The sequence below is a fragment of the Copidosoma floridanum genome, unplaced genomic scaffold (assembly GCF_036245765.1).
Source record: "Copidosoma floridanum isolate Cflo_tuat_1 unplaced genomic scaffold, Cflo_Japanese_pri ptg000007l, whole genome shotgun sequence".
Classification (NCBI taxonomy): domain Eukaryota; kingdom Metazoa; phylum Arthropoda; class Insecta; order Hymenoptera; family Encyrtidae; genus Copidosoma; species Copidosoma floridanum.
This window is the reverse complement of record NW_028321884.1, coordinates 9,813,031-9,823,465: the sequence shown is the minus strand read 5'-3', so window position 1 is coordinate 9,823,465 and position 10,435 is coordinate 9,813,031. Positions and strand designations below refer to the sequence as shown.

At 37.4% G+C, this 10,435-nt stretch overlaps 1 protein-coding gene and 1 long non-coding RNA gene across 2 annotated transcripts in view; one reads left to right on the top strand and one right to left on the bottom strand.

The window, feature by feature from the left end:
- Positions 1-10,435, bottom strand: part of LOC106645708 (uncharacterized) — a 26,279-nt gene continuing 15,844 nt past the window's right edge. Inside the window, exons 4-5 of the long non-coding RNA XR_001339178.2 lie at positions 3,058-3,207; positions 1-1,787 (exon numbers count right to left, since the gene is read on the bottom strand). This is a non-coding gene — a long non-coding RNA (uncharacterized LOC106645708). The remainder of the gene's footprint in view (positions 1,788-3,057; positions 3,208-10,435) is intronic.
- Positions 6,470-10,435, top strand: part of LOC106645707 (death-associated inhibitor of apoptosis 1) — a 23,935-nt gene continuing 19,969 nt past the window's right edge. The window contains exon 1 of the mRNA XM_014361625.2: positions 6,470-6,746. The gene's annotated coding sequence lies outside the window, so the exon portion shown is untranslated. The remainder of the gene's footprint in view (positions 6,747-10,435) is intronic.

The window sequence follows — 10,435 nt, the reverse complement described above, 5'->3', positions numbered from 1 at the left end:
TTAATTATTTTCACTACCATTTAAATGTAATAATTAATATATTGTTTCTTTTTTGTCCAACATTGAACAAAAAATAATCTTAAATTCCATGACATTGAATATACACCAAAATATTTTAACGTATCATAATTGACGTCTCACGTAAGAGACTAGAACATTTCCAGTATTCTCAAAAACTTGACGTGACTATGGGGTTCGGAGCAAAACTAACGGATTTCTTTGGCTTTGCAATATACTCTGGCGGTCCTTCTCCCATCCCCTTAGCCAAACGTTTTATTTCGTTGTGGGTCGGATGAGAAACGACTCTATATACCCACTGACTCTGACTAATGAATTCCTAATGCAGCAGGAATTCAGCTTATGGTACGAAAATTTACAAAACAGTATGAACCACGTAGCGTCGGAGCTCATCTTTTCTTTGGGCTTTGTAAATCGGTAAAATTAGAGAAAAAAAATCGCTTTTTAAGGTGTTTGTTGTTGCATACATACATTATTCAAATTGTATTCGTAGTACAGTTTTTTCAATTATTTTATTAAAATAATAAGAATCAATCAATTAAAATTATAAAAATTGTCTACATTTTTAATTTTTGGTAATTTCAAGTAACTGAAAAAAGGTACGTTGTAAGGACTGATAAAAAAATAATGGGAGTAAAAGTCGAGGTTTGCACCTGTTTTTAACAGCTAATATTATAAAATAGCAGGTGTTCAGCTCTCGCGTCAAGTCAAGTGTATCCAAAGTCGAAAGCTGGTACCGCGTGCCACTCGCCTTACATTTACCATAACATTTTCAAACGCGTTTATTAAGCCAACTGGCTTTCCATGGAAATATTTCTTTTTTATTTATTAATTTTTCATTTTTTGTTGGAAAAGCAAAAAAAAAAAATCATATTACTAAGTATTTGAAACATTCATCATACCCACGTCGGGACGTAAGTAAACTAAAGGGAGTATAGTTTCATTTTTTTTCTTTTATTCACCTAATTGTTATTCGAATTAAAAAAAGAAATAAAACCATTACTTGCGTTGGCAAATAGATAAAAAATATATCAGTTGACTAATCGTGAAGAACAAAGTCACTTCTTCGAATCGAGTTAACGCGACATGGTAAATCACGTTTCAACGTTAAGCAACACGTACTTGCAGTGAATATCTTTTTTCTTTTTCTTTTTTTCATACCGAATCGTGCGAGAATTCAAAAACAGTCGTCGTGATTAACGAGAAAGTTATGAGATTATCCATAATTTTTTTGTCACCAACACGTTCCAATTCAGATAAATAAAAAATGTTTGGTAGCTGTACATTTAACATCCACGGGCTTGATACACTTAATGTTTATATGTCGAACTTAATGCCCACAGTAACAAGAGCTGAAAAATATTAAAAATTTTCACAATAAAAATTGTCCGCTCGAACCAACATTTTTTTTCTCTCGATCACATATCTATCGAAACAAAAGAAAGAAAAAAAAGCATCGCAAGACACGTGTGCGGGAGTAATAACTAATTTTACCATTGCATAACATTTCACCACGTATGCAAAGACTCAAACGCCAACGAACGCTGATGCACACACGCCCTGCGAACAACATCAAAGCAGAAAATACGCATCGGGTCAGATGGCATGTATATACATCGGCTAAGGGGGTTCCCTCCGGTATTTCCGGTCTCTTCGTATTTGCTGGTATTTTTGATTCGCCCAGAAGTCTTGATGTTCAACGTCCAATTTAAGTATTACGAACGGGAATTCGCAAAGGCGTTCCTGGAAATATCCTCGTGTGATTCCATCTATGAAAAAAAATTTGTTTATTCATTCATTATTATTTTAAATCCTAAAGTAAATAGGCTAGTAAATGTATTAAAATTCAACAACGGTTTACATCGTCAAATATTGAGAGGGATGCCCTCTTTCTGGGTATAATAGTCTACATAATGGGTCTATGTATACTATTCATGAGCCTATTATTGTTACTATTTTTTCCATGTTTCTTTGCGTAAATTTTTCATGCAGTCAAAATTATTTAGTTGTTTGTTCGACGCAATCGATACTTATTTGTTATTCTCAGTGGCAAAAAAGCAACGCGTTGGCAAACGAAGTGAAAAAAAATTGCATCGTCTTAGTGCAGCTCACCCAATAAAATCCCAATGTTTAAAAGTAATTCAAACAATAATAAAAAGAGTAAAACTTCGATCCATATTCGAAGCTTTGACCACCGCGAAATCGCGCTATTGTCCAACACTAATATTAATAAAGCCGATACGAGTATAACAACAATGAAATTTTTCAATTCGAGCTTTTTGGCGCGTAAAAAATCGAGGAGGCCATCATCGCTCATCAATTTCCGGTAATGGGTGTCCCACATCCATCAACTATAAATACGACGATTTCTCGCGTACTTACTCTCGTAAAAGTTGGCACACGTTTAAGTATGTGCACGTGCCATGTATCCGTTACGTATAATATACCATACACATTTTATACGATCGCATATAATTCATGCGTTTGTATATTATATTTATTATCTAAACGTTGGTGCGAGTGCTGGTACGCGTTTGAAATATGACGAGTCGTTACTCATCGAATTTTCCCGAGCGAGGCATGATAATCGTATCGGGGGTGGAGAAAAGCAAAAAAAAAAAAAAACATCACCGACTCGACGGTGTTTCGTTTTTCCACGCGGTCTCACGGAAATGGTATTTTCACATTTTATGCTACAGCATAGTTACGAAGAAACGTAAAAGGGCATATAAGAGATGTAAGTAGGTACAGGTGAGACAGACGTAAGTAGGAGGGAAGAATCCGCGCTTTTCCGCGTAAAATCGATCGCGCACGAGGAGAGGTCCGGGAAAACGCGTCCATACACATATATATATACGACACTCCAAGGTCCATGCAACACCCCAGGGAAAATCGAGCCCTTCGCCGGCTCCTCCGGCTACGCGCGCCTTCCCCTCCCTCTTTCGCGTGCTTAGGTACTTTGCTGGCCTTATCTGCGCTGCAACGCGGCCCGGACGCGCGAGGAGAGGTGTACGGGTGTATACATATAGGTCTACGTACCTTTACCTACAGACGCGCCCGGGCTGCTGCGTCGTAACGATCTTGCCCTTTTCCTCTTTCCCAGGCCAACGTCTCTCTGTGTACCTATACTATATACATGTATGGTCTAATGGCTGCGTTAGGCTTTTTCCTTCCTCTTGAGTGCCGGAACTAAAAATCGTATAGAGATCGGTATAAATCGTTATGGGATTTTTTTTTTTTTTTTTTTTTTTTTTTTATCTCTCAATCAACGATTGATTACGTGATATCACTCTTGTATAGAAGATGGAGGGAAAAAAGACATACGGTGCCCGCCTGGGTAATTTATATAAAAGAAGAACAATGCGGTTCGACGAAGAACAAAAGCTATATATGTTGTGTGTGAACGAGCGAGCGTGATGTGGAGGAAAGGAAAAAAAAAAATTATTTATGACACTTTACGACTGCGAAACAAAGCTCGGTGGGAAAAAAAAAAAATAATAATGGCCACCGGGTATTGGTACATACAAATATATAATAAATAATTCGCGCACCCGTTTCTCGGCAATCGAAACTCGCTGGGCGTATATTATACGATATGATTGTACACATCGAGCGATAAGTTTTTAAAATTCTCACGAAACCATTGTACGGCCGCACACTTGCGGAAACAAAACGAGTCAATTGTACGCCCATAGGAAATGTACCAATTACGAATTCTCGAACGATCGAATGAATCGGAGAAGAAGAAAAAAAGTGGCTAATACCCTCTCACCGAATGGAAAAAAAAAAAAAAAAAAAAAATGGTTCCCAGGGCCGGGGTGGTTTGAATTTTTAATGAAAACTCCAGCGAAAACTCCGCGAGGAAAAGAAAAAGCATATGCCCCCTCGCACGAAAGGAAAAAATAAAAATTAAAAAACGACGGCTCGTACCCTCCCCCCTTTCCTTTGGATTGTCCAAAGAAATGTAAAAAAAAAAAAAGTACCCAAGGAGTCTCGGTCGTCTTGTGCACATCCATATATATATGTGTATTACCAGCTCGGCTCCTCGTCCAGGGCGCGCAGGGCGTTACACGTCGATATAGCGAGCCTACACTTACAGCTATATATATACACAGAGCCGGTGTTGCCGCCACCACCCCACGCTGAAACCCCCAACGCGCTCGCACACCCTCAGACACTGTATAGAAAGAGGGTATGTATTATATACACATATAAGTGAAGCAGCAAAGGGGCTATCGTTGTAACAACTCGCTGCACTTTCCCTCCCTCTCTATTCCTGGGATGTAAGTACATATATGGGGCGATCGGAGGGAGAGAATCGCGCGAGCGCGCGCATCCCTTCGCCCTATATCCCTGTACCTATACCAACTATACCCTGTACGTGTACGTACCCTTGGTGAGCTGGTGTTGCGGGTTCAACCCTCTTCCAGGGGTGGCTGGGTACACGGGGGAGAAAGAAGGGGCGAAAAGTATATATGCCCTTCGAGGGACGCTCAGACTCAGCTGCGCGTGTGTATACACACACATATATACTTATGCTGTACGATGCGTTGTTGTATGTCCTTCTCTTATATTTTACGTGTATATGATTATATATACCGCGTCGCCCTTTACGAGGAGTCGATAGCTTTTTTGCACAAGAAACGCACCGGCTCGAGAGTACAACGTAAGCATCGCTACCGATCGTTCACGCGCGTTTATTTATATGCTTCCTCGTGTTTGTTTGTACTTGTATTGTTTTTTTTTTTTTTTTTTTTCTTTTTCGAATCGGATCAAGTATGGCCATTATCGTTGATTGGCTGGTGTCTTGGTTGACCATAATATAACTAGTGATGAGTGTCAAGTGGAGGGTAAAGAGCTCGTGGTTCGTGTCAATCATCGTGGACGATATGGTGGTATGAAAATGTCGAGAAAACGGTCCTTCGTTGTTAAATAGCTGGGCCAAGTGGGTGTATGTAATATGGAGTGCACGGGCCAACCGATGGCTTCTTTTTGCTAATAAGTATCCTTGTTGGGGTTGCATTTCGCTTACGGGGGGGGGGTCGGCCAAATTAAATGATGATCGGGAGCTTGCGTCAGTCGTCGGGTGTGAGCGGACTTGAGCCTTGTTTTTTCGGAAAACATAAGTAATTTGACGAAAAGTGGACGAGAGAAGGAAGGACATACGGCAGAGAGGTACAGGTATAGGTAACAAGCCGGCTGGCGAGTGTACAAAACAATAACATCATTGGATTGTACACGTATCAATATATATATATATATATATATATATATATATATATATATATATATATGCGTACATGCAAATCGTGCAACAGGAGGATGACGAAAGCTCGCGTGACGGTACTATACTATATTATACGTACGTACGTAGAAAAAACGTGACACGTTACTTAATACATATTAAATTATCTGTACGTATATGTGTATTGAAGTATAGTTGTTACCTACTTGAACCGCAGTTTCGCGTCGCACTCGCGCGAAACAAGACGTGTTTGTTTTTTTTTTGTTTTTTTTTTTTCTTTTTTTTCAAACCCGTATACCACGGGTGCGTGTTGCACAGGTAAGTAACAACGGAAGAGTCACTCTACTGTACGGGTTTTTAAATCGAGTCGTGTTTTATGGGTCAAAAAACGTCCCTTTCGTGCACGCGTAGTACACACATAAAACTTGTAACATTTAATTGATTCGGCGCACGTGTATACACGGATTTTCACTTACGAGTCCCCGTACATACAATATACGATAGATTGTTGTGAAAAGCTTTATCTCGTTCGGGCGCACGTGTCATTTTGTTAGCTTCTCTCTTGACTCGATGATACGTACATGGTATAATAAATATACGCGTCGCAAAGGTATCTTCTTACGGCTCGTTTTGCCGTAGACGAAACGCTTCTTCTGCCCTCTCGTTTTTTGGCTTTTGTCCTGCTCTCGCGAAGCGTAAGGACTGTTTTTTTTTTTTCTTTCTGTCTGCGACACTAAAAGCACACACGCGTGTACGAGTGCGTTTGAACTGCGTTTCGAGCACATAAGCGTGTGTGCGAGCTTTTGCGCAGAGAGTCGTCGGCGAGCGCGTATACTTACTGCCACGGCACCCATTGGTTTTGTTTTGTTACGGTTTTTTTTTTCTTTTTTACTGTTCTCCCATCGCAAGCAAGTAAAATCAGCGGGCCAATTATAAATCCTTTCTCTTGTACATCCGTCGCGGCGAGCTTTCGCAGCCCCACATATTTTTTTTTTTTTTTTTTTTTTTTTAAATTTTCTGTTGAAAGTGCACGTGTGGCTATGTGTTGCAGCTGAGAGAGAGATAATACATGCACACACATACGTGCGGCGCGCTAAATTTGAGGTTAACGCCGCCGCCTTCCGAGACGGTGATTCTCCAGACGGGAAACTTGGAAGTTCTATTTTCAACTCGAGGAGGAGGAGTACAAGCGTACACAAGTATATAGATGATCCGAGGAAAATCGACGAGTGCGGATAGACATACTACGAGTCCTCGTCGTTTTGTCGGACAGCTGCGCCTCTTCGCGAGAGAAGATCCACAGAAGCGCTCCTGAATTAATGCACCATTGTCATCATCATACCACACGTGTGTGCGTGCGTTGGTTGAATAATTATGCAAATGTGCCAACGCCACGAGGTTTTCAGCTCACGCGGTATAAACAAGTCGGGGATTATTGATCAACGCACGACGACTGCTGCCACTGCACGCCGGGATTTGTAAGGTGAGTTTGGGATTTTTTTCCTCTTTTTTTTTTTTTTTTTTTTTTTTAATTAGGACTTTTTTTTTGTTGGATTCGCATCTTATGGATTTAACTGGATGTTTTTATACGTGAAAGCGCGTGGTGTTTCGTAAAGCATCGGTACTTTTTTTTTTTATTATCTTCGAGATAAGTACTTGGTATTAACTTTACATGAATGCCTATTATCATTTCTGCATACCTCAAAGTACATGCGTGCGTCACAGATGGTATCAATCGCGAGTTGTTTTTTATTTTTTTTTTTTTTTTTTTTTTTTTTTTTTTTGTTGAAATGGTAAAAACAAGGGGATAAACTTAGTGATCTTATCCATCACCGTTTAGTAATCATCACGTAAGTTTTACTTATCTATTATAAATTTGGTTAATTGAGTTATCATCGATGATTAAAATTAAATTAGGAAAATCGTGATAATCATAATCGTTACCTTAGGCGCAAAACATAAAATTAAATCTAAATATACATCGCCACTCGTTTAGATTAAACGAAGAAGAAGAAAAAAAATCACACAGTCTATAGATCTGATAAACAATTTAATGCAGTTGACGTGTACCTCTCGTGCAGTGAAAATCAATTCTCAGGTAGCAACAACATTACGTAACCCAGCCGAGTCGCCAGTCAAATGGATACCGGCGAGCTTTTACCATACGTATATGTATACGTATATGCTGTTGTTACAAAACACAATTAATGACTGACCGTGCTGTTTCGGCGCTGCGGACAATAACTTTGTCCGATGAAAATTTAATTAAATCGATAACGTGTCTATGAGTATATCGAGCGCGTTACATTGTATTTTGTGGAAATTTTGGTCCTACGCGTGTGTTTTTGCACAGCCGAGCTGTCGCGAGTTTGAGCTTTATAATGTAAGTATAAATTATGTGAAAAATTTTCGTTTAAAATTTTCATTGTATTATTGTTATACTAAAATTGCCGAGAATAAGTGAAGTTTTGGGTGATACTTGATGTCTCGTGTGTAGCTTTTACTTCAAGATCTTCGTATGTTTATAAAAAAAAATCTTTTTTTTTAATAAGCAACAGAAGATGAGTACCTTCAGGGTTAGAAAATTTTTTTTTCCATGAAATTTACAATACAAGATAAGTGTTAAGTATTGATGGTAATAAAAAAAATTAACACGAATCGTGGAGACTTGATGAATTTTTAAAGCTTATTTTTTTTTAGCCAACTCGAATGTTTTTTAAGCTTGGGTACGTCCAGTGTGCATAAATAGTTAAAAGCAGATTTTAAAATGTACGTACGTACGCAGTACTGCTATTTTGATGTAAAAAATTTTTTTAAACAAAATTTACTCTTATTTCGTGCAACATGATTCATTTTTTCTACTACATCATCAAGTGATAGTGAATTATTTATCACAGAGAAAGGCGTTTTTAAGCACTAAAAACAACTTTGTTACGTAAAGAAATGTTTTTTCTATTGTCAATCATTATTGGTTCATTTTCCTATTGGAAAAGACACTTTGCAGACGATATGAATAGATAAAGGCAATAAACGGAGAAAAATTCATATGAAGCAAAGTAAACAAATTTCATTCTAAGGTTTGCTCCCAGTACAAAGATACATATTAATAAAGTGATATGGAAAAAATTATCTATGAAAAACTGTAAGATAGTTACACACAAAGTCCATTCAATAAAAGCTTGTACAATTTCTGAAAAGCGTCCATTGTCCTACAATGTGTACGTACGTAAAATAAATTTCATCAGCAAAGTATACGCGATCCCGAGAAACCGTCCCCACTCAATATCCCATACATTCAACTGTTAAATACTTTCGGCTGAGATAAAAACTGATAAGATACATTAGAAGAAGTTACGTGCTAAGTATGTGAACCATAGCGCGTCAACCAACCGTACACTGTTTTCTCTCTACTCTTTCATCATCGTAACTTCAACGAGGGCTCTTAATTGCTTCATACTGACTCTCCTTTTTTTTTTCATCTCAGGGTGATATAGGGGTCAGCAATTCAGACCAAGTCTCGTTCTCACGAATTCGTCCGTCTTTCTCTTTAATTCACATACTTATGTCGCCCACACATTGCTTCGGGGCCATTTATTCGTTAGTTCTCTGTACACTAGTCTTAGAAAGGAAACGCTTAATTTCAGATGATTATATTTTTAGTACATATATATATATATTGTACAACTGTCGATCTCAGGTTTTTAAATTAAAACGGATATGACAATATGTTACTGATTGGCCTTTTTTTACTTAGGAACCATTTTAACATGATCAATTGTACGAAAATTTATTAGTTATATGATTAAAAAATGAATTACTTTTTTTTACGCTGGTAAACTGGTTCCATATTTCTTGTAATATTACGTGACTAAGTATTGAGCTAAATCGTGGTTACTCGGAAGCTGTTTTTTTTTTACACCGTTAAAAAATGTTTCAAATTTAACGAAGAGTTACACTAATTTAAAAAGATAATATTTAGCGAGATATGGTGTTTAATTAATAAATAAAAATAAAAAAATTAAAACGTGAACTTATAGTGCTTATATAGTTGATTCTGACATTATTTTTTTATTCGTTTAATCTCTTAAATCTATCAATTAGCCTTCACTGGAAAAAGTCAATTTTTGAAATTCCAAAGTGGCTCAAAAATATTGTGTTGGATTTTTAGGATCATTAAGATTATTATGATGACCGTATCCTATATATTAAACAAAATAAGACCAATGAGTAAATCCTACAAAAAATAAATTAAATTTTTTTGCCATTCAAGCAACGAACGATTTTTCGAAGAATCGCTTGTATACACAACCATGCATGCCATTGCGTGCCATTGGTCTGTTTTGTAACAAAGCAAATGCCTCACCGTTTCTGCTCCTCTCGCATAGAGTAATAAACTGTAATTTATTTTTGAAACCTCGATAGCAGTCAATATTTCAAAACAATAACTACATTTTATCAAAACTGACGTCTTTGAAGACATAAATTTTTTTACAATGCATTAAAGATGAAACGTCTGTTTCCTGGAAGAAAAATTTTCCGTACTTATGTTCCAACATACGTCGTTATTTTTCAACGTTCCCGGCAATTCTATTATCGATGATAACGCCGCGAACTCGCTCGTACTTGTGATGATTTATTTATTTTTCAAACGAAAGAATAAGTACACAAGATACACATATTTATAGTTTGCGTCAATACAAAGTGATTAAAGTCATGTTAGCGGTTTCTTAACATTAATCTCGTTGAATTTTAAAATATTCCCCCGACAATCGCAAATAGTCTCGTCGATGTTTGATGAAAAATAAAGTTAAATAGTTGTGCCAATTAATAATTTTACATCACATAAAAAAAAACTTTTTTTAATTTTCCCCAGCTCAGTATCCTATACACAATAAACGAAGTCAAAAGAGAAATCATTATTTTTAATTACGTAAGAAACTCCCAAAGCTCGTTCGCCTCATTGTGGTACCTTCATTGTTACGTGTGCATACAGCGCCAAATTCGAAGGCAACGCGCATAAAAAACAAAAAAAAAAAAAAAAAAAAAAAATCACTTCGTCTCGCGTATTATCAAACAAACGAACGAGAAGCAAAACGAAGCGTGTACTAAAATACACGCGTAGAAAGCAAAGCCTTCGTGGGTGTGTGTAAAAGAGTCAGCGTCGCGCATGAC